The 22,343-nt window shown below is 35.3% G+C and overlaps 1 long non-coding RNA gene across 3 annotated transcripts in view; it reads left to right on the plus strand.

Annotated features, from left to right (window-relative positions):
• LOC106489221 (uncharacterized) overlaps window positions 1-5,472 on the plus strand; it is a 65,314-nt gene extending 59,842 nt beyond the window's left edge. For all 3 annotated transcript variants that reach the window (XR_010883516.1, XR_001293358.2, XR_010883514.1), the window contains one exon: window positions 5,190-5,472. This is a non-coding gene — a long non-coding RNA (uncharacterized lncRNA). The remainder of the gene's footprint in view (window positions 1-5,189) is intronic.
• The last annotated feature ends 16,871 nt before the right edge of the window (window positions 5,473-22,343 follow it).

The raw sequence follows: 22,343 nt of genomic DNA on the forward strand, positions 1-22,343 counted from the left end.
GGATTTCACAAAACACTTCTATGATTTTGTGTTGTGTTTTTTTTCCCCCTGTACAAAAGCAATTACATTCTTGTTAATGAAAATCAGGATTATATTGCAAGGCAAAAGTATCTAAGGCTCCCTTGTGACATATTTAAAAGGTGAAAGTTTGATGGAGTGTTCCTTGGTCTGACACAAGTTCAGAGTATTTCTTATAGAATCTTATTCAGCAAAAACTATAGTGTCTGCTTCACAACTGTAAATCAAAGGGATTTTAAATTTAGGGCCTAATCCTGCAGACTTTTAAATACACAAGTAATCCTAATGACTCAGTTCCATGAATAAGGATTTGCAGAATAATGTTCTTATTAGATCCAAACTTTATTTCCTTTCATGAATAAAAGATACTAAAATATTTTGAACTTTGATGCAAGTCTTAATAAATTAAACAACAAAAAAAAGTCCAGGGAGGAATTTTGCAGTAATGCATTTAATTGCAAACCTTACTCATTTACAAGCTCAAATATCTTTCAAGTTTGTCAGTTATCATTAAAATCCACTTTTCAAGTGTTGATTAGCTCTAGAACATTTTCATGCTGAAATTTGGCCTGTATTATTTCTGTTCCAGAACTTTTCTATATTTAATAGTCTGCATAGCTGTTTCATGCCTCGAGGAGTAGTTGAAGCTTTCAGGAGAAATGGGGGGGGGTGGTTATTTTCTTACTCTTAGCTTCTGCTATTGCAGTACTTATTTAGGCAAAATTCTTAATGATTTTGATGGAAGATGAGCCTGAATAAGGGCTGAGTGCTGGCCCCTTAAAAATTGTTGGTGTGGCTATTACAAATTGTATGGTTAACTTCGTAAACTGTTTTGCAATACCTAATTGTAATGAGGCTGAAAAGATAAAAATGTACAGACTTCTTTGCTGAAGTGCTTCCCATGTGTAACTTTTCATGGTCACTTTTACTATTCGTAATATAGGTATTCACATGAGACTCTACAGACCTTGTTGACTAAATCATAATTTGATAGCTGACAATGCATGCTTATTACTGTTCTAAAAGAGCTGTTGCAGATGCCTTTGTCAACTCATTTATGCTTTCTTTAAGGACTTCTCTTGCTTTTCAAATGCAACTTAAATAATTTCCCTGAAAGAGATATGAAGCTATTAATGCAACCCATGCCTTGTTATTACAACACATGTAAAATCAGCCATTGTTTGAAAACCTTATGATACCTTGGGCATAGTTGTTACAATTTTTGAAATCTGAAACAACTGAATTTTCTGGATTTTGCTAGTCTAAACTAGATTCAGCCTTAATATTATTTAAAAATGGAGTTCTGTATGCTATTAGATCTAAATAAACATTTAACTTTTGTTATTAGGCCAGGCATTTAATGATGCATCTATACTGCAATGATTTCAGACTGGTATACAATTACACTTCATTTTTTTCTTGCCTGTTGATAAAAATGGTCCTGCAAGGCAATTGGGAAAGAAGAACAAATGACACATAAAGTCTTTAGGAAAAATAGCTAAAACATGCTAATTTGGGATATTTAAATACTTGTTTTTCCTACCCAAAACCAAATATGTGAGAGTAAGGTATTGCCTCTTTTTTTTTTTTTTTTTTTTTTTTTTCAACAACAAGCTAAGTAGGAATTCCTGTAAACCCATACATTTAAGCTCTGGTTGGGGCGGGGGGGGGGGGAGATATGTAATCAGAGTTCTCTTAAAAGTTCGACTACTGTCTTGATGGCTCATTAATCCACCTTGGTTTAGACTGCTGTTCACACAGTAACATGAAAAGAAGAGAGCATGTATGAAGATGTGATTGCTGACTGAGTAGTGTGTTTGAATAAGCCCTATTTCTAGCTTTGTTAATTTTGAATTTATTTTAACTACATGGATATTCAAAGTAGTTATTTTTCTGAGCATGGGGGGATTTTTTTTTTCCAGAGAACTTTTTTTTTCTGATAACATTATAAATTTTTTGCAGCAATATTTTGAGAAAATTAGTGCTTTTTAACAAAATATCATGCAAGTAGAATGTCAATCCCACTACTAAGACAATATATTTAAAGCATGAGATCTGCAATATTTGTATTTTTTTAATTTGTGCAGTATTTAAAAATCCTGGTAATGTGCAAATATCTCTAAAATATTTACACCTTTCCATTAACCCACTAAACTTTAAGAACATGCTTCTTACTTACTGTAAATGTCCTTTCATGTTATTTTGAATACATCAGTCCAAAAATTGTCATGATTTCATCCATAAATTCACTTTTTATTTGGTATTAACAGTGATTTTTTTTTATAGTAAGAAGTTGATCTAAATATTAATCTGAAAATGAACTTAATCACAACCTTTTCAAAAAAGTTTATCAGCATGGTTATGATTTTAACTGATAATTTCCTACTGCAAAATAGAGCATAATGCAAGTCACTTTTAGATATATTGAAAATTTGGGGCAAGACAGGACTTACAGTGGATCTGGGAAATCAAAACATTTGATTTAGATTTTCTGTACAACTCTGGAGCAAAATTTGCTCTTGTTAGATTGGACAGATACTGTGGTCTTGAGGCTGTTGTCACTTCGGTAATTCTGGATACACTTTGCTTCCTCCTATTATAAACTCTTCCATATTTTGGTCAAGATCAAGAATTAGGAAAGGAGATTGCCATATCCACTGAGACACATTTTAAGGACTTTTAGGAGAAAGTCAGTCTCTAAATCAAAATATATATACAAAATGCCTATTGCAGAACAGAATTCTCTGACACAGGGGTGACAATGTCAGCAGTATCTTGCACATGACAAACAAACTGTTTATCAAAAATAACTATCTTCTGTTTATGTGCCTGTCCTTTGCCCCCCAGGCTCCCCAAAACCAAAAGATTTTCCCAGGGTTTCAGGAGAAGGGAGAATGATGCTCTTGGTGGCAAGCACAGCAGTTATACAAGTGTTAAATGTGTATTTTCTAAATGTATTAGATCCCTTGATTCCACTAATATTTTTCAGTTCTCGGGTAGAATGAATATTAGTTAGGGATTGTAGCTTTTTATGACTCAGGCCTGTGTTTTGGGGGGTGAGGGGTGGGGGTGAGGGGTTGTGGGGTTTTTCTTTTTCTATTTTTTCTTCTTTTTTTTTTTTCTTTTTTTAACAAGGGGTCATATGCTGATCTTTGTTATGGATGTGGATATCAATAGTCTAGATGGTATGCAAGGGTTCTCCATACTACTTTAATTATTAAAACTGTACTTTTTAGATCATAAATTTGTTGGGTCTCTGATCAATTCAAAAGTAGCTACAACAGTTTATTTTAAACTCGGAGAAAAATGCTTATACTTTTTGTTCATGGAATTGCCAGGTTTAAAATCTAGATCTTTATTTGCGTGGTGCCTGTTTTGTATCCAGTTTAGAATGCAACTCGGAGACTCTTGAACTAGCAGTGAGAGAATAATTCCTTCTAGAGTATTAATACTGGTAGACTGTGTTCTGTTTTTACATCAGTAACTCTTCAGTTTTCATTAAGGTCTTGATTCCAGCTATGTCACAGTAATTACAGTGATTTGGCTTTGAATATTGTGAGTTTGTTTCAGGAATTTATATTTTTATAAAATTATATAAGAAACCAGTGGAAATGCAAAATACAAGAATGTTCATAGATTGTCCCTTAAATTTATTGACCTTGATCATTTTTTCCTATTTAGAAATGTAGATTTCCTCTTGCGTTTTTGGTGTATGATATTTAGTTTGTTAATCCCACAAAGTCTTTTGACATGAAAATGATCATTCAAAATGTTGAGCAATCTTTTTTGTTTTATTTTTAGGTTAATATAACTTATGTTGGTGACCCACTTGCCATTATGTAAAAATCTGTCGTTGGGAGAGGAATTCATGAAGGCTAACACTAGAGGGCAATTCAAAGCAGGAGGCTAGCTTGCCCACTGCCCCAGAGCAGCTCAGGGTGCCTGTGCCCCCCCTATTGAACAGAGAGGGAACCTATGAAGACTGCCCTCCCCAGGCAGAAGTTGGTCTGTCGCCACCCCCCTAAATCATTTATTTACCTCACTTTTCATGTCCAGTAAATTACTTCAATATGTCTTTGAGTGCTCCACTGAATAAGGAGGAACTTAAGCCAGTTCCTATGCTTTGTTGAATTTAAACTTAAGAAAACCTCTAATTCCACAGTTTCCCTCCCCCCCACCCCATTCACTGCTGCCACTGTCAAAAAAAGCCATAATTTATTCAGTGTGTGTGTTTGGGAGGGGGGGGGGCGGGTAGGAGGAGTGTTGTTTTTAATCTGCTCTTGTTTGCTACATTGAACCCTTAGGATGTTTTCTGCAAGATACAGGTTTTGGGGTGGTAGGGTAACATTGCACAGATACTTAAATGCAATGCCTTTGTTCTTAAGGAAAACAGACTGTATAGTGAGTAAAAAGTATTCTGAATTTGTTTAAAAGCATTAGTAGCATGGAAAATACTTTTCTGACCAATTTTAACCAATTTGCAGTAATACCAGTAAGCCAGGAGAGCCATTACAAAATATTGCAAAATTATGTTAATTAATAAGAAAGGTATAAATAATTCATTTTGATTGAATTAGGTGCTGTATTTAATATTAAACTGAGGTGGAGAGATCTGTGTATATTGTGCACAGTTTAAACAATTTACATAACAAAGTATTACATAATAAATTATAGTTTTTATTGGTTACAATGTTCATTATAGATTTACAGAATATCGTGAACACTTGTAAATAGTAAACTGTAATGCAAAATGGTGATGTCATGCTTCTTGAAAAGCACTCAGGAATTCTTATTTTAGCAATGCAAATTCTATTTCATTATATTGAAATGTATGTATCCAGCCATGTAAATGCTTACAAGTGCCATAGTACAAATTTCAACACAAGGGCGTTTTATAAGTATGTGTGTGTTTATTTTTATATGCTTATGCTAATCTGAGATAAAAATGGCATGATCGTTCCTACATTCTGTACCCATTTTTTTAGCAGTAGTATCTGTGCATTCTTTGCACAACTTATTATAGATGCCTAAAACTTATTCTTGCTTTAACTGCTCTTTTCCGTAAAGTTTTTTTTAATAATACTTGCTCATAGTCACTTAGGCAGTGCCACAAATGGATAGAAATATTGCAATGCACTGTTACAGTAAACATTTACACCTGTCTTCTGCAGGTCTGATCAGCAACTCTGGTGTGATTTGAAAATATGTAATCTACTGGCAATGATGTGCCCAACCTTAATTGGCGCTGCAGCCTTTGGAAGAGAGATTGTGTCATCACACAGAATAAAATCCAACAATAACTGACCTTGATGAATCTGTGAAAGAAGAAAACAAATTTTTTTTTTTACTTCTTAATTTGCCAAATGCACAGAAGAAAAAAGATAATGGATTGCGTGGAATTTAGCCCACTCTGAAGTGGTTAGGTTCTCCAGGTTTGGGGAGGGGGAGGGTCTCTTTGGGGTTTTTTGGGGGGGGGGGTAGAAAATTAGCTGATAATCAAGGACAGTGATAGAAGAGGTTTTAATAATACACATGAACTCTTGATTTTGATTATGTGAATATTCATACCAAATCTAGCTGAACACTCAAGTGCTTAAACCAGGCATGCATGTAAGCTTTTAAGGAACTGAATCCTTAGCCTTTTGCAGGTAAAACATTAGCAATTTTAGAATAAACATTTTCATGTCAGCATGACTCTCCTCTCCTTTTTTCTTTTACCAGTTAGATTTTTAGGCCTAAATCAAAGAGTTAAGGTCTACTGATAGATAAGTTAATATGTAAAGCTGTATTCAGAATTTTATTTGTTTGAACAAAGCAAGAACAAATTTGTAAGTACCAGCAGCATGCAGGCCAATATTGCAATATTGTTCTGTTCTATCTTTAAGCAGGTGGTTTCATGTGGCAGGCTGGAAGAGATTCTTTTTCTTCCCAGCTTTTGACAAAAAGATGACGCATATGACTCAGAATTAGAAGGGGAAATCTGCCAGTTTGCATCAGTTCCTTAACTTGTGGGTTGCTATTCACCACAAGGAAAATCAGTATTTTCGCACCAATGCTTCTTGAGAGATGAGGAGTAATCATTTCCTTCAGAAAGTGTAGGATGACTGGAGTAGGCCTTTTGTATGTTATACTAGGCTTTTCGTATAATAAGATATTTTTCAACTGTATTTAATTTTAGGAAGAAAAAAACAAATAGCGTTCTTAAAAGCTACATTTGATGTTTAAAATAGGAGTCAGACATCTCTTGCAGCTTAATGCAGAGTAAAGGCAAAGGAATCTGCTTTTGTTTGAAAACATTAAACTTATATTTTGATGGCCCTGAAACTCAAAAAACATTGTAGGTCTCCACAGTTGAAAGGTAAGTTTTATATTTTTTAATCTAATTCAGCATATCTGAATCTCAAATTCTAGCTTTCAAATAAGTTAGTAGGACCAAAAAAATTAAATATAGTAACTTTGAGAGCAGAAGCCATCTTTTTTGAAGGGAAAATAATTATAATGAAGATCTGATTTTCAAAATGTCATACTTTAGACCTGCTAGAGCAAATTACAAATACTATTTAATTTGCAAACATGAAAGCATATTTCTTAAGGTTATTTCTAATGATATAAAAAAGATAATGCACAACTCTAGTTTTAATTCAGATTCTTTCTTGTAGGTTTGGAATATAAGGGGGAGAGAATTCTCAGAATACTGACATTTGCTCAAAGAATGTACTGTCAACTAGTCTTTCATTTAACAAAAATCTGCTGAATGTTAATTGCTAAGAGATTAGTGTCTTCTGCTTTTTGGTATGTGGATATTCACTACACAGTTTGATAGGACAGAGACTAAAATTTTGATTTCCTGACTGCTACTGTGCTTTAGGTATTGCATAATGCATCTTTTTCTTAATATACTAACATCTAGTTAATTCAGCATGGTTTTACTTTAAGCTTGTTAGTGAAATATTGTAAATCCAGATTAATATAAAGCCATAAGAGGCGCCCGGCATCCTTATCTTTTTTGTAGTGGATAAAGTTCCTTTCATTTGGCAAAACTCTTCTTTTGTTGTTGTTTTAGAAAGGCATGTCCTAAATGATTCTAACTTGAAAAATGAGTTTCACTGCTTAGCAATCTGTGTCTGCCTTAGAGAGCACTGTATTCGTCCACATTAGTTCAGTTCTATGAGCAGTGGGTCTCAGTGATGAGGGGCAGGGAACAAACCCATAAACACTTTGGAAAGTGAGTATGTGCATCCGTGTGTGTAGACAGATATCTCTTATATGGCTATTTTATTGGGAGGGAGGGAAAGGGAAGGGAAGGGGATAAAACAACCTCCTACCTGAGCTGCTGCTTCTGTATGTTTCCTCAGCTACCATTGAATAAACAAAAATCTCAGTAGATAATATTATTAGGAATCTGTATGCCAAAGATGTTAAGGACACTCAAAACTTCTATTCAAATGAATAATTAAATAATTAAGTTGTAGAAATACATCTAAGGGTTGGAAAAATTCTAGCGAATACCAGGGGTAATTGCTCTGTTGTTAAGGGAATACACTAGTTAAGAGTCCAGTTGATTTCTTCCAGCAGTTGCAGCCTTACCTTTTGTAAGTCATATGGTTGTCTGGTATTTTATGGAAGTCATGTAGTGATGATGTCAAGATATAGAACAAAAAGATAAATTTACTATCTGAGCCAGGAGGTGGGCTACCAAGAAGGAACAGTCTTCAGGACAGGAAAACCTATTTGTTCTGTAGCTTTGGTCTTTTTGTACTTTGACCCTTATTTTACAGCACTGTCACTCTTACCCTAAATCTTTGGAAGCAGACACACAGCAAATTTAGCCCCTGCAAGTGGGACTGCGATCTGTGCTCTGGGCCAGTTTTTGTCTTTTGACATTATAATCCCATAAAATTCTGAGATGCAACAAAATCAGAATTTAGGGTTTATGCTTCTGTGTAGTGCAAGCAGTATTACTTGTGTATTAGGCCAAGTTTATTTTTATATATATATATATATATATATATATATACACACATACTTATTTATTTTTATATTTATATATATAACCATTCTGTGGTTTAGTGTTATTATTTACCAATTTCAGATAAGACAGCAACTAGGAAGGCAGTCTGCTTAACACTGGCTACTGTATTTTCCACTTTTCCAGCAGTAGTTTGAAAACTCATTGTGTGCATTGACCACCAGGGACCCTGTCGTAATTTTATTGAGGACAAGAAGAGCTTTGATGTATGTTAGAGAGAGAGAGAGAGAGAGAGAGAAGATTTAAACAGCAATACCTGAATGACTTTCTTTCATACTGCTCTGATGCCAGCTTTGGTAAGAGAAAGCAAAATTTTACACTAGGCCTGTGACTGCTTCATGGGCTAAAAGAGCAAGTCTTCTAAGAATAAAAATTAAGCCCCCCCCCTTTTTTTAATATACTTCTGTAAGAAGATTAGAAATGAATAAAATGGACAGAACTGAGATTTTAATTCTTTTATCCTTGTTTTTATAAAAAACTATGAGGAATCTAATATATTTAAGAGGAAAACCTGTTCCCTATCTTAATAACTTTCCATTATATAGCTGGTTTGTGTTGTATGGCTTTTGTTATTTGGGAAAGGATTGCTCCATTTTTCTCTTTCACCGCAATGATTCTGTGCACTTTAGCAAGCTTTTTGTAAGTTTGAACTATAGCCACGGGATAATCTCTTGAGGAGGTAATAGAATAATAATCTAAACAATTTGTACAACTAATGTTTATTGGAAAATTTGTAAAATATGTGTTAATTTTTGAATTAACATGAATTTCTGAAAAGTTGTTAGGAAAAATTAAAACTAATTTGGAAACTTCAATTGTATTTTAGGACAACCTTGGCGCTTTTTTTTTCCCCCTTTTCCTTTTCTTTTATGGTAGGTCCACTAGACTAAGTATTGCTACCTGTGTGTTAAAAATAGGGGGAAAATGAATATTTTAATGGCCACTACAATGAAATATAAAATTTCATAGAATTTATAAAGTAACTTCTTCATTTTTTCCTTCATTTTGTATGTGTGCTTTCAAGTAGAAAGCATAATGCTGGTATAGTTCTAAAGTCTTCACACACAGTTTTCTTCCTGTGTACATGCCAAAGGTACAGGGAATATGTGTTTTTCAAAGTCACGTGCAGGCTATACTAGTGCAATGAAGAGAGATCAAGAAAGCTTTTCTTAAATACAACTTTTACAAACTCTGCTAGAGCCCAGAGCTTGTTACACTTTACAAGTTCACTGTGAAGTATTTCACATAGCAGTCTAGTTAACATCTGACAAATCACTTTTGGAAGCTGGAAAAGAGATGAGGGGAGTCAGTCTTACTTTATTTCTAAGCTAAAGTTAATACTAAAATATTTTATTTCTATCTACTACGTATGCCGGCTTCCCTTAGTGCTGCTTTTTTGGCTAGCAAGTTTTAAAAACTGCTTGAAGTTCTATACTTGTAATTTCTCAAGTCAGAACAGACTACCTTTAGTATCTTGCCTTCCACATAAATTCAGTGCATTTTGAATGCTATCCACCACTCCAATAGAAGTGTCAATATTGTGCTACAAAACAACTGTTTTTATCTGGATTTATTTTCGTGACTACAATGACAAAACCAGGACTGCAGCTCATATGACAGAACGTGTGAGTCAGGCTAATGTGAGCAGTAGATAGAGCACTGAGATGGATGTAAAAAGGGCTTAAAACTGAATTTGATGCTGATATACCATAACTGCATTTCCAAACTTCCAGGTATTTTTTTATACTTTAGATTTTCTTAATGGTTTACTTCCTGGGTGTGTTTTGTTGTTGTTTTGGGTTTTTTTTAATACTTTCAGGTGGCTTTGTTTGTTATTTTATGTCTTTTGCAGTAGTTCTCCTGCTAGTCTGAATAAGTTTGTTTGTCATCCTTGGAGAAATGGCTGGACACATTATATAGATTCTCCCCATTTTATAACAGCAAATTTCAGTAATAAGCAGATGCCTGCTTAACTTTAATATTTTACGTGGTAAGCAAATTATTACATACTATGCAATTTCTGTAGTTGCCCCAACCTGTTACAATGATTATATGGTGGAAATTGTTGACGTGATCATGAAAGAGTTAACAGACAATCCCTGTTTTGTCAAAGTTTGTATGCTGTACCTTTATAATTTGCAACCAAAACTTCAGCTCAGTGCTAGTCACCTCTGTTCAAATATTCATTCTGTTTGTGTTCAGAAAATTACCCAAATTGTTAATTGTGAGTTCTTAATATAAATTAGTTATAGTCTTAGAAATAATCATCTGCTCAGTAGACAGTAGGGGAAGATTTATTATATATGGAGAGTGTGCATAAGCTTCATGTTAATGGGTTGCCCCTTTCTGAGGTGAAGAGGTGGGGCTAATTTATTGCTGGATTACGGTTATTAAATAAAACTTGCATAAAACTGCTAGGTCAAGGACATAGATTGTTTTTCAGAAGTAGTCTTAAATGCAAATTCAAAATTTTACTGTTATTTCAGGAGAAAAGTAATTAAGGTGTATCGTTTGTTCTTTTAATTCTCTTTCCTTCATGACTGCAAAATAGTCTCACTTAAGGTGAGCGGATTAACTGAATATCATAGGTTATACCTGAATGAAACAATAATGCAGTAGTATCCAAAAGTACGCTGCTGTAATACCTTTAAATTAATGCTTTGAAATGATATTTTAATGGAATGCTCTTTTTTTTTTTCTTTATGTATATGCGTATCACTTAAAGCAGTGTATACTGACATGAAGAATTTGGGGAAGGAGGGTTGCTTAACAAAAGTAACCAGAAGAGAGAGGTAAAAGAATATTTAACTTACATTTAGCTCCAAATATAAGTTTTAAGAATGAGCAAGAGTTATAAATTCCAGTGCGTTTGCAATATAAATATTACAGCATTGAGTAAGCATATGGCAAAAATAAAGTGAAACTACTATTGTTTAAACTGGGGTGGGGGAAGTAAACAGTATTATCAACACACAGCTAAATACACTTTCAGGTCTTACAATTTGTGATGTTTGAGGTTAGAATTGTTTAGGTTTCTTAATATTGAAGTGAGAGTGTCTCTTTAATTCTGTGTTTTTTCTGAAGCTAAGGAGCCCTGCTAGCCTAAATGAATGTAGTAAAAAATAAATATTTATGGCAAGTATTGAGCTGTCAGTGTGTATACATGTGTTTATTTGTATTGAATGGTGCATTAGGGTCATTGAGTTGTAAGCTCTGAGAGGAGAGTGTTGCAAATTTACCTGGAGTTGTCCAAAAAAAAAAAAAAAAAGTCTGTCTACCATATGAGTGGATGTTACTGTCTTTGTGGAATTCACAAAATGAGACCTGTCAGTCACAACTGCCCTATTTCATACTGTGCCATCTAAGGGCAAATTGTCTCATTCCTAGTTTAAACTAAGAAGCTAAAGTGGAGAAACTGAAGTATGGAGATGTAATATTTCTGATGACTGGGCTACGGGGAGAATACCGCTTGTAGACAAATAACAGTTTAGACTGTGGAACGCTAAGTCTTTCAGTGTATTTCATCTTCAGATTTCTGATTTTAAACTGAAATGAGGTTGAGCAAGGGTCATAATGAACAGTGAAGCAATAGCCTTGCTTTCACAGTGGTTCTGCGTTGCTTTGTCTCCACGAGTAAGTACCCCAAGCAATGGTATATAGTTGTGTGCAAATGGTGTATAATGGTATCAATGTGGAAGGCGTTTTGGCCTAGAAATACCAAGAGAGTGCTGTTGATGTATGATCACAAGGCACATGTAAACGTTTGATCTAATTTTGTGTTCTTGGACATCAGAGATCATATACTCTATTTAATAGAAAGGCCTTGATTTGTTTTCCTCCAAATCACAGGACTGTCGGATTGCTGACTATTGTTAATCACCTTTTTGAATGTAATATGCTATGTAGAGTTTAAGGAGCTTGCTAGTATTTCTAAGAGCAAGAGATTCAATTGTATTTGGTTTTCATGGGGTCAGGAATTAAATAAATTGGACTTCGTGTTTGTCTTAACCATAAACTAACAAAAACTGAACACGCTATTTAATATTAGGGGTGGTCTTTGATAAATCAACTAAAATTTATTGAAATCAAGGGAAGGCTCCTCCCTTTAAATACGTGTGTGTATATATACATATAAACGTTCACACATAAACATATATATTTTTAATTCCTTTTTTAACAACATTCCTGATTTCTGTGTATGTGTCTGCTTCTGTGGAATTTAAATTCTACCTCTTAAGAATTCCTCTTCCATCTTCCCCAGCAGAGCTCTCACTTTGAGAGGTCTAGGGAGGATCTCACGGAACTCTCTACGTACTTGATTCCCAGCCTTTATTGAAGTCTCCCGAATCATCTGCCTCCAACTGAAGACACAAGGATAGAGTTAGAAGGAGCGCTTTTGATGCATGACTCTAATAGCCTTGTGACCAAAATGTAGCTCTACAAAGCTTTGTGCAAACACCCCATTAGATATACATTCAGGAGATTTCCTGCTTATATTTTAGATGGCTTTTGCAGGATAGACCATCGGTACTGTTTTATCCTTGTCTTCCTCCTTTCTTCCTTTTCCTGTACTTCATCCCCTCCTCTCACAAATTTTTTCAATTTAATCCAAAAACTTGCTATTGCTCCTTACAGAGAAAATGCATTTTTAATTGTAAAGCAGAAAATACACAGTTCCATTGTGTTTGTGGATTTTTAGTTCTTGGGGGGGTTTTTTTAGTTGTAAAGTAGAAAATACACAATCCTGTTACGTTTGTGAGGTTTTCTGTTCATGTTTTGGGTGGGTGGGGGGAATTACTTGAGAGTTCTACTACTAAAGCACTTGCTGTAGAAAATATCATAATAGTTCTGCCAAGTCTTAGTTTCGTGGTGTGTGTAGTTTAATTTTAGAGAGATTTAATTATGCAACAGCAAAAGCCTCCATGCTTATGCTAGAAAGCTAAGAACAACTAGGCAATTGAAACAACAGAATCTAGTTAAATATACATAGTTTACAAATATAGAATTTGGCCTGGACATACAAATGAGAAATGTATTTCCAAAGGAATTAAATGTTGCAGCTGTCTTATTTACTTTAAATAATTTTCTTTTGATCTTTTAAGGTAAATTTATATGTAAGAGGCAGTATTTGCTTTTGTTGGAGAACATCTTTCATAGTCGTTTTCCCAGAAAAGTTTAAGCAAATCTCTTACTAGTAGCTAGCATTTATGCTTGCATCCACACTTTTCTTATCTGAACCCACCACTTTATGTATATCTGGTGGAGAATTTTTTTTTTCTCCTTTTCGTCTCCTGGATTATGCCTAGCACAGTTTCTTCACAAAGAAACAGCTGGCACAACATACCTTTGCTGTTACTTTTATTTTGATTCTATATTCAGATTTTACTTCATCAAGGGACTCGATATATTGTGCCTATATAATCCAGCTGGCCAATCCTCACTATCAGATAAAAACATAGGCATTAATAGAGGGGGGGAAAAAAAGAATCTTTTTTAAACACTACTGAACAATTGTCCCTTGTTAAAATTGTCTGTAAGATCTGGTCTATATAAAAGTATAGATATAGTTGTGCATGTATAAAATATACCAGAATTAGCTCTCTTATGCAGCTCTGCAGATAGCATAAGTACTTAGCCATATAAAAACCTCAGTGTGCAGCAGCTACCTGTATACTTACACTGGCAAATCTCATCTTAACTGAAACAGCTATACCAACAAACCCTTCTAGCAGAGACCAGCCTGCAATATTACTGTAGGAGCAAACATAGGAAGGAAGAAAAGGAAAACTTACCAAACTTTCCCCCTTTCTGCCCCCCAAAACTGTTTCATGCTTAGCGATAGCCCTTTTAATTTACAGAAATTGTTTTATCATGAACTGCCCAGAAGACTCATTACAATGGGATAGAGCGCTTGGGTCCAGTCTGTGTAAGTAGCTGTTGTCATAGTAGTTTTGCGTACCTTAGCATAAGGAAAGGATACCTAGTAGGGATGTGAACTAAGTCTCTTGCCTACCTCTTCGAGTTAAGTCGCTTGATCAGTTTAGGCTGTAGGCAGATCAGCTCCTGCAAGTTGCTGTCTTGTTAACAATCTGATTGGTTTCTTTTCCCCCTGAAGTTAAGAGGCACTTGTAAATCTTTCTGCCCAGAGACTGGGGGTTCAGGAACCTTCTGCACAAATAACAAATGGCTTAAAGGCCACAGCAGTTGACAGAAGCAGGTTTTGAAATTAGCGCGCCCCCCCCCTTTTTTTTTTTTTTTTTTTTTTGACAAATGTGTTTCATGACAGGTTTTCAGATGAGCAAAAGTCAGAGTAGAAAATAGTTTTGAAGTAAACATCTGCATAACCTTTAGCTCCACTAATCATACACCTAACTGTCCAGTTTCTGGTCCATGTCTCCTTGTGGTATGCACAATTGATAATAAAGTCTAGAGCTTCACTGTAAATAAGCAGTTAGTTTAGCAATGGACAAATGCTTTATGAATGTTTCATACTTTATTAATACAGCTTATGTCAGTATGTGAAAACTAATGCTCAACAAGAAAACTCTGCATTCAGCTTTCAGCATATGTTTCTATTTCCTTGAAGTGTGGTAGACACCTTGGCATAACGTAGCAGCACATAATGGTTTGTGGGTTTTGAAAAGGTGCAGGCCATATTGTGCTGCCTCAAAAATACAAGGATTTCGTCATCCGGAAGAGAAACACCGCTTACGAATTAATCAATTGTGTGATCCTGATGTCTGTCATACTTTAGCAGCACGTAAATATTGGTGTTAAGACTGTAAATATCTCCAGTATTAACTGTGCTGCTGAAGTAAGGCTAGTCATTTCTGCATGTGAGTCATGGGAAAGGACATTTGACATATTTCCTGAAGCTTTTTTCCTGTTATTATCTATCTGTTAATTGTTCATGAACATTTTCTGGGCTTTTGTTTTTATTTCCGTCTGTTTGGTACCAATTTTTAGGACTTGATACTATCTGATGGTACATCTAGAATTAGTATATATGTAGTTTTGAATACTTTGGTTTGCATGAATGTTGAATTAATTAAGGACCTATCTCCATCTACACCTGTCTAACAGTTAGTGCTTTGGTAAGTGTATAAAATCATTATAAAAACTGAATTACTTTAAATATTGGTTGAACTTATTAAAACGCTCTTAATTAAAATTATGTTCACTCTTACAGCCTTTCTTAATGGATGGAAACTGGGAAATGTTTTGTCATATTTTCAGCAAATTGTGGGAAAAAAAGCAAAAATGGCTTCCAAAATTATTATTAACAAAATTTAATGAAATGTTAATTTTATTTCTTAAATTACAATGTTACTGACAGGTAACAATTTTAGATTTAGAAATTTAAACTGTATAACTGGTTGTGAATTTACTAATTTTTTTCTCATTTTCCGTGAAGATATTTCTTTTGTAGGGGAATCTTTCATTGAGATGATTGAAACTGCTGCAAAAAGAATGGAAATTGCATAGGCTCCTTTTCTTTTAAAAGCATCATGCAAGAACTGTGTGGTGAGTCAAATGTAGACTAATGGTTATGTAAATGTCACTAATTTTAGATACAGTTAAGATCTGAAAGAAAGTGTGTTTCCTTTTAAGATTTTATTTTCTTCACTATCATGACTCAGTATCACTTGCTAATCTAGTTTTATTAGCCCTGTTATATCTTACCATTAAAATACATGCCCTTCTTCAAATACGTTGCTTACAACCTTAAGTTTTTGCATATGTTTTAGAAGTAAAGCAAAAAGCTTATCTGCATTGGGGATTTATTTTGACTTCAGGCTTCAGTGGACTGCTACTGGTATAGCTGCACAGGTACAAATATGATGTAGGTGAATATGAATCCATGTTTTTGTAATTCATAAATTTGCATTATTTTACCATGTAGCATTTCAGCTGATGTACACACTGATAAAAATGAAAATTTTCATCTGCCCCTGCTATGGATTTGAACTGGTAAAATTATAACGGCTAGAATTTCCAATTTAGTTCAAACCTAAGCACTTCTCAGGAGTAAAGCTATCCAATATTAGCCCACAGTTTTTCATAAAGTAACCAAGCTTCTGTGTGTCCATTTACCTAGGACAGATCACTTAAGATAACTGGCCAAAATGAGGCTGACTACTCAGAAAAAATATGCTATCTGGCTTAAAGTTGGATAGCTTTCTCACTGAGGCTTCTTTGAGTAGTTTTATTTGCCCATCTATAATCCTTTGCTACTAAAGACCTTCACATGCATTTCAGCCTTTTGAAAACTTAGGAATGCTTGGAAATGCCACACTGGATTCTAAAAGAAAAATGGCATTACTCGTCCACTATTTCTGTCTCTTTAATGGTCACCAATTTTGCTAGTGCACTGCAGACTGTGGTACTTTCAGCAGATCATCCACCCCGTTACTCTGGTAGAACCAGTATTTTCATGTGTCTAGGCTTTCTCTCAGGGACTGGTTGAGAGCAGATGTTAATCTAAAAAGCTGATCAGAAAGATCTGACCACATGCAACAAGTAGGCCTGTCTGCATCGCTTTGTCAAAGTCCAGTGGCCCAACTGTTTGTTCCTGACCACTTCCTTGTGCCAGTGCAAGCATTCATGTGCATGGTGAAACACAGTGCTTGCTCAGTCTGGTTCGCCCCAAGAACCCCATGCTGGCCCAAGGCAGGGGCTGGTAGGGAGTGGGAAAAACCAAGGAAGGAGAAGGGAGAAGGTTGGACTGGTTTGTTTGGTGGCCGTGACAGCTTATAACAGTTTAGTGAGATGACAGAACTATCATTTGAGAATTTGCAGAAGTAGAGCTCAACTGAGGAAACAAAGTCCCAGGCAGGATTTGTGGTCAAGAACATGACTTCAAAGTTTTGTGAAGTCCTGCCCCAAATTATTCAACTTCTAAACCTTTGGAAAAAAATCACATTTCTTGCATAGTTCATCGTTGCCTTAAATATTAGCAACTGTATTTCCCAGGGCCTGCCTGCGTGGGCATGCCCCAGCCTGTAGCCGAATGGAACTCTTCCTGCAATCGCAGCTCTGGACTCCTATGGATTTTGCGTGGGTTAAGAAAAGGAGGCTCCCTGTTTTCAGTTTAGGTGCTTATTTTCTGCTAGGCTTTGGAACTGTAGAGGAAAAAGTTGCTTAATTCATACAAAAGGTAGGCTTGCTTGGAAATAAATCGGAGACTACGAGCTATATAGGAGTAAAGACAACCAATGAGAGTAGCATGTCTGAGGATCTGATATTGAGAGACCAGAGATGGGAACTGATAGGGGAAGGACTGAGCTGATGAACTGGGAAAATGGAAAGACTAGGACAGGTTGCTTGTCTGTTTGTTTTCTTGAAATTGGAAGAAGTGGCAACCTCATAAATGAAATCTGGCTGGAGGCAAAGAGGACACGAGCCAGGCTTGGGGAAAGGGGTTTGCCCACCTCCGATTCATTCCTTACATTCACTAGAGCCCTCTGTGCTTCAGAGCCAGAAGGGAGTGTGAAGACTGTTAAGTCTTAGCTTTTGCTATCATTTGTGAAATCCACTGGCAACTTACATTCACTGGTATTTCAATCCACTGGTATTTATATTTCTCATTCATGTCAGACTTCAGGTCTGACAGAAACAGTGACTGTTCATATTTGTAGCCAAGCTTCTTGGGAGTTGTAATTTGAATTAAAATACTATGTAATGTTATGTCTGTTGACAATGATCTCCTAAATATCTTGCCTCAAGCTCTTGCATGCTCTTTACTTTTTACCTTTTACTTTTAAACACTTCCATCTTACATTTAAAATATGGATAATAAGCACTTACCTTGAAGGGCTGCTGTAAAATAAAGAAAACTAGTTTTGTTTAGTAGCTGTACTACAGTGATGCATTTCCTTATGGATTTTTTCTATGGCATTTATTAATTATGATCTCAGAGGAAGAGGTGAGTATTGTGCACCTTTTAAAGGACAGATCAGCAGTCAATTTTCCTTGTTAACTGCTCAAGCTGAGAAACTCAGTTTCCAAGTTTCTGGTTCATGGTCTATTTGTCCCTTCATGTGCACCTCTGATCTCTGTCCTATCTTGCCACAGATGCATTTTGGTTATATAGCTATTATAATTAAACATTAGTTAAATATTTTTTTGGAATGGTATTTCATGAGTATCACCTTCAATATTTTGCAACATCTTCTATATATTAAAGGTAATGTTCATGTCTGAACTTCTTTGGCATATTTTACAATGCATTTACCTAGTTTATATGGAGATCTATGTGACAGAAGGAATGAGCCAGTTAAATTCTGACATTGTTAATTTCTAATGTACAGTATTAAAAAGTGCTTCTTTAAAAATGTAAAATGACTTAAACTCATGTGTTTATGACTTGTACAAACCATTGTTCTTTAAATTTCAAACGCAGTACTGTGTATTGCACTGGCAATGATTCCATACTTGATATTCATGATACAGCGATCTGAAAATCTTTCAGCTTTTCCCTTAATCATGGTATCTTGTTAAGTATTGGGGGAAGTCTTTCCTAATTGGGTAGCAATAGTAGCAGTATTCTGTGAAATTTGAAGTGTTTAGACTCCCTTCATGTTCTCTGTCACCACCTCCTATCACAGAAGTTACAGGAAATGATTGATAGTAATATATCTGAAGTGGTGAGCTGCTATTTTACCACAGTTTAACTCAAAGAAAAGCAGCAATTCTTTGTTTAAAAAAAAAAGTTTGAAGTATATTTGAAGGAAAACTTCACTGTCTGGCATATATGTAAATCTCCTTTCTAAGCTGGCAGTTGTATGTGTGTATCAGAGGAAAATGTTGGAGCTATAAACAGACATAAGAAAGAGTGATGGGGAAAATGCAATGGCACAAGTGACATTGTTCATCTCTTTCTGAGTTGGGGTGGGTATCACTTTGGTATCACTTTTTCATTCTAATTTAAGCAGTTTGTCTCTGGTGGAAGTCATTTAATGATTTTCAGATGTAACAACCCAATATTTTACATATTTGACTTTTTTTGAATAGTTAATAAAAAAAAAAAAAGAAACTTACCTAATATTGCCTCTGTCTCTTAATGTAAAGTTTTAAACCTATATTCAATATTTTTAAAAAGGACAAATTAATTATAGTAGCATTTATCCAACTTAAGTCTTCAGTCTTAAGTCTACAGTGGTGACTAGCTAGATTCTGGCTGAGTCTGAACTCTCTTCTTTACTTAGCTTCTGTTGAGAAACGGGAATAATATTATCTCCATAATATTTTCTTCTACTATTTATAACCATATGAGACAGTGGTAGATAGAAAGTTTCAGATCTCCCTACAGGTTTTTGCAGGACAAGCTTGTGTCTTTGTTAACCTTAAAGGAATCTTCTATCAGCAACTTCTATACTGTTAAATTTCTGGGTTTAAAAATACAACATTTTGGAACCTTTTGTAAAATACTCCAAAAACTTTTAGGTATTAAAATCAGAACTACGTAAGGCATAAATTATAGAATATAAAGCTTTTCTAAAATGTGCCAATTTTTAATATTTCATTGAAATAAAGACAAAAAGCTTCAGGTATTCTGTTATTGGACCAGTTAGAATAGTCAACAATAATATATGACTATGGTTTTATAGTTCTGTAGTTCTTAAACCAGACAAGTTTGAGGCTGACGAAGTCCTCCTATTCCCTTCAGTATTACCCTGGTTCTGATGTTTCCATGATGGTTTCACCAAATGACTTTGGGTTAGGTTTTTGGTGAGTTCAGCTATCTGAATGTGCTTGCTGTGTGAGCTGCAGTGCTGGCAGCAGGGAAAAGTTACCTCCGCTCTGTTGAGAAAGGCAGTCCAGACTTAAGGCGCTTTTCCACATAGCTTAAATCTGTGTAAGGAATACTCAGGGCCTTACTGTTCTCCTTTCTTGACACTCCTACAGACATATTTTTGCTTATCTGTTCTTTAAATTTTTCAAAGGCAGTGACAGAACGTCTGCCCCATGTCTTTTATGTGCGGTATAAAAGCTACAAGATTAACTGCTCTCATAACGTATGTGCTAGGACAGGAGCTTCAGAAAAGTTTGATATGTCTTTCATCCCTGTAGATGTTAGTATACAGTGTCCGTGTTCCACATGTGCCCTAACCATAATTGGGAGGAGACAGGAAGAAATGACAAGTATTCATATGATCCATTGAAAAAGTAATACAACCTCAGAAAGAGTTTGTTTCCTCCCACTCTGCCTTGGGTGACACAAGGTTAGTTTGCTGAATTCCTAAAGAAAAACCCTTAATACAGGACAAGGAGAGCTTTTCAAAGACTTCATTCTTTTATAGGCCTGTCAATAATGAATGTAGAGCTGAGCAGAACTTCAGGGCTTTTAAGAATCCCAATACCATAACAGAAATGCCAGAAGTAGACCCTGTGAAATAGTCATAGGAGTCTTTGAGTCATCTCAGCTTGTAATAAAGATCTCGCCTTATGCACAGTGATAAGAAATGGAGAGCTGTTTCAAAGAAACTGTCTGAAAAGTAGAGGCAAATCAAATTTATTAGCCTTTTTGAGGAAGGTACTTCCAAGCATGGTATTCCAGTAACTCTGACATAGTTGGTACTTCTAGGGGAGAGGATAGTTTAGGACATTCAACTGGAATCTCTGATTATTTGCTGCAGATCACCTTATTTTTTTTGTATTTCTGTTAATTTAGAAATACACGAATTGAGAACATAATTCCTGGTTCACTACTTCAAACTATACCTGTGGACTTTAAAAGTGTGTTGCTACAAAGTGATTTGTGAATTACTAGCTGATGAGTCTTGAATACTTCTTCCACATCTGAATTTAATTTGTAGAGCTAAAAATATTCACATTTCTAAATCTGAATCCTAAAGCAATAGGTTATGTTATAAGAAAGCATTTTTGTTTCATACTATGACTGAGCAGTTCCTTCTGCCTGTACATTCACCTTAAGGAGGTTAATACACGCAATATAGTAAAGTTTGCCCCTTATTGTGGTCTATATCATCTGTAAGCATACACTGCTGTTCACTTTTCACAATACAGACACTGACCAGTATTTGACTGCAGCTACAAAAGACTAATGAAGTATTTGCTCCTTGTGTGCTTCTGTTTTTTGACTTACTGTCCTCAGCCTCCCAGAAGGTTATGCACTTGCACTTGCACTTACTATATTCAGTGGAAATTCTAATTATTAAAGCCTCACTTCTGCAAACTGAGCTGAATGGAGCCTTCATCATGCTATTTAATGATGCTCTGTGCAATTGTTACAAAGATCAAAGTTCCCTTTTGAATTATTTTTTGATTTCCTATATGAAACTTTGATTAAAAACAGTTATTTTCTGCTCAGCTTTGTCTTATGTTACCAAGCTGTACTCTGTAAATTTGCAAGGAGACTTGCAGAACTGCTAGTTGTTGTTCATGTATTGACCCATAAGGTGATGCAATGCAACTTCTATTAAATTAGATTTTTCCTAGATTCATCACTGGTTCACTTGGAAGGGGGAAAAAAGTATAAGGGGGAAAAAAAACAAAGTTCCAGAAGCAGGAACAAACAGACTAGCTCTGTCCTAGTCTACCTCCTTCCTTCAAAAGATTAACATATACATACAAAGCAAATACAAAAACGCTCATGCAGAAATATCTTCTTAGCATACCAAAACAATTGTGACACACCTTTCATATTAAGGCAAATGATGTGAAAGTCTCCCACTTTTCAAATAAGCAATTTCTGCTATCTTCAGACATATTTAAAACTAATACATTTGTAGTAGTATCAGACAAAGACAAAAAAGAGCTGCCGTTTTGGAGGTGTGAAAGCTACAAAATGACCTGTGTGATTATGAGTTTTAGGTAGGGAGTGTGCTTGCCTGAGTGGTAGGTTGCACAGTCAGAAGAAGGATTTTGTTAAGGATTCATTAACATCGTGTAGCCAGACAGCCCCCTGTTGGTTGCATTGTTGTGGAGGTTTCAGGGATGAATTGTGCTTCAACATTTCATTGCACTCAACAAGTGTGGTTGCTGGGGGCATGTTTTGTTTTGTTTTATTTTAATTCCCTTATCTCAGAAAAAATAGAAAAGCTTCTGTGCATTTGTACAAGTTACCTTTGAATTAAACATTGTCCCTTTTGCGTATAAGGTAAATGTCAAAGCTTGGTTAAATAGAGAATCAACTCTCAGTTACTTAACGTCCTTACGGAAGCCCATTTTTAGACAGCTGTAGTGAAGATATAAAACAGTACTGTGTCTTTGTGATTAAAACTTAAGACTAACATACCTTAATATCGCATTTGCAGCCTGGTTAATGCAAAGT

Source organism: Apteryx mantelli, chromosome 1 (genome assembly GCF_036417845.1).
Source record: "Apteryx mantelli isolate bAptMan1 chromosome 1, bAptMan1.hap1, whole genome shotgun sequence".
Taxonomy (NCBI): Eukaryota; Metazoa; Chordata; class Aves; order Apterygiformes; family Apterygidae; genus Apteryx; species Apteryx mantelli.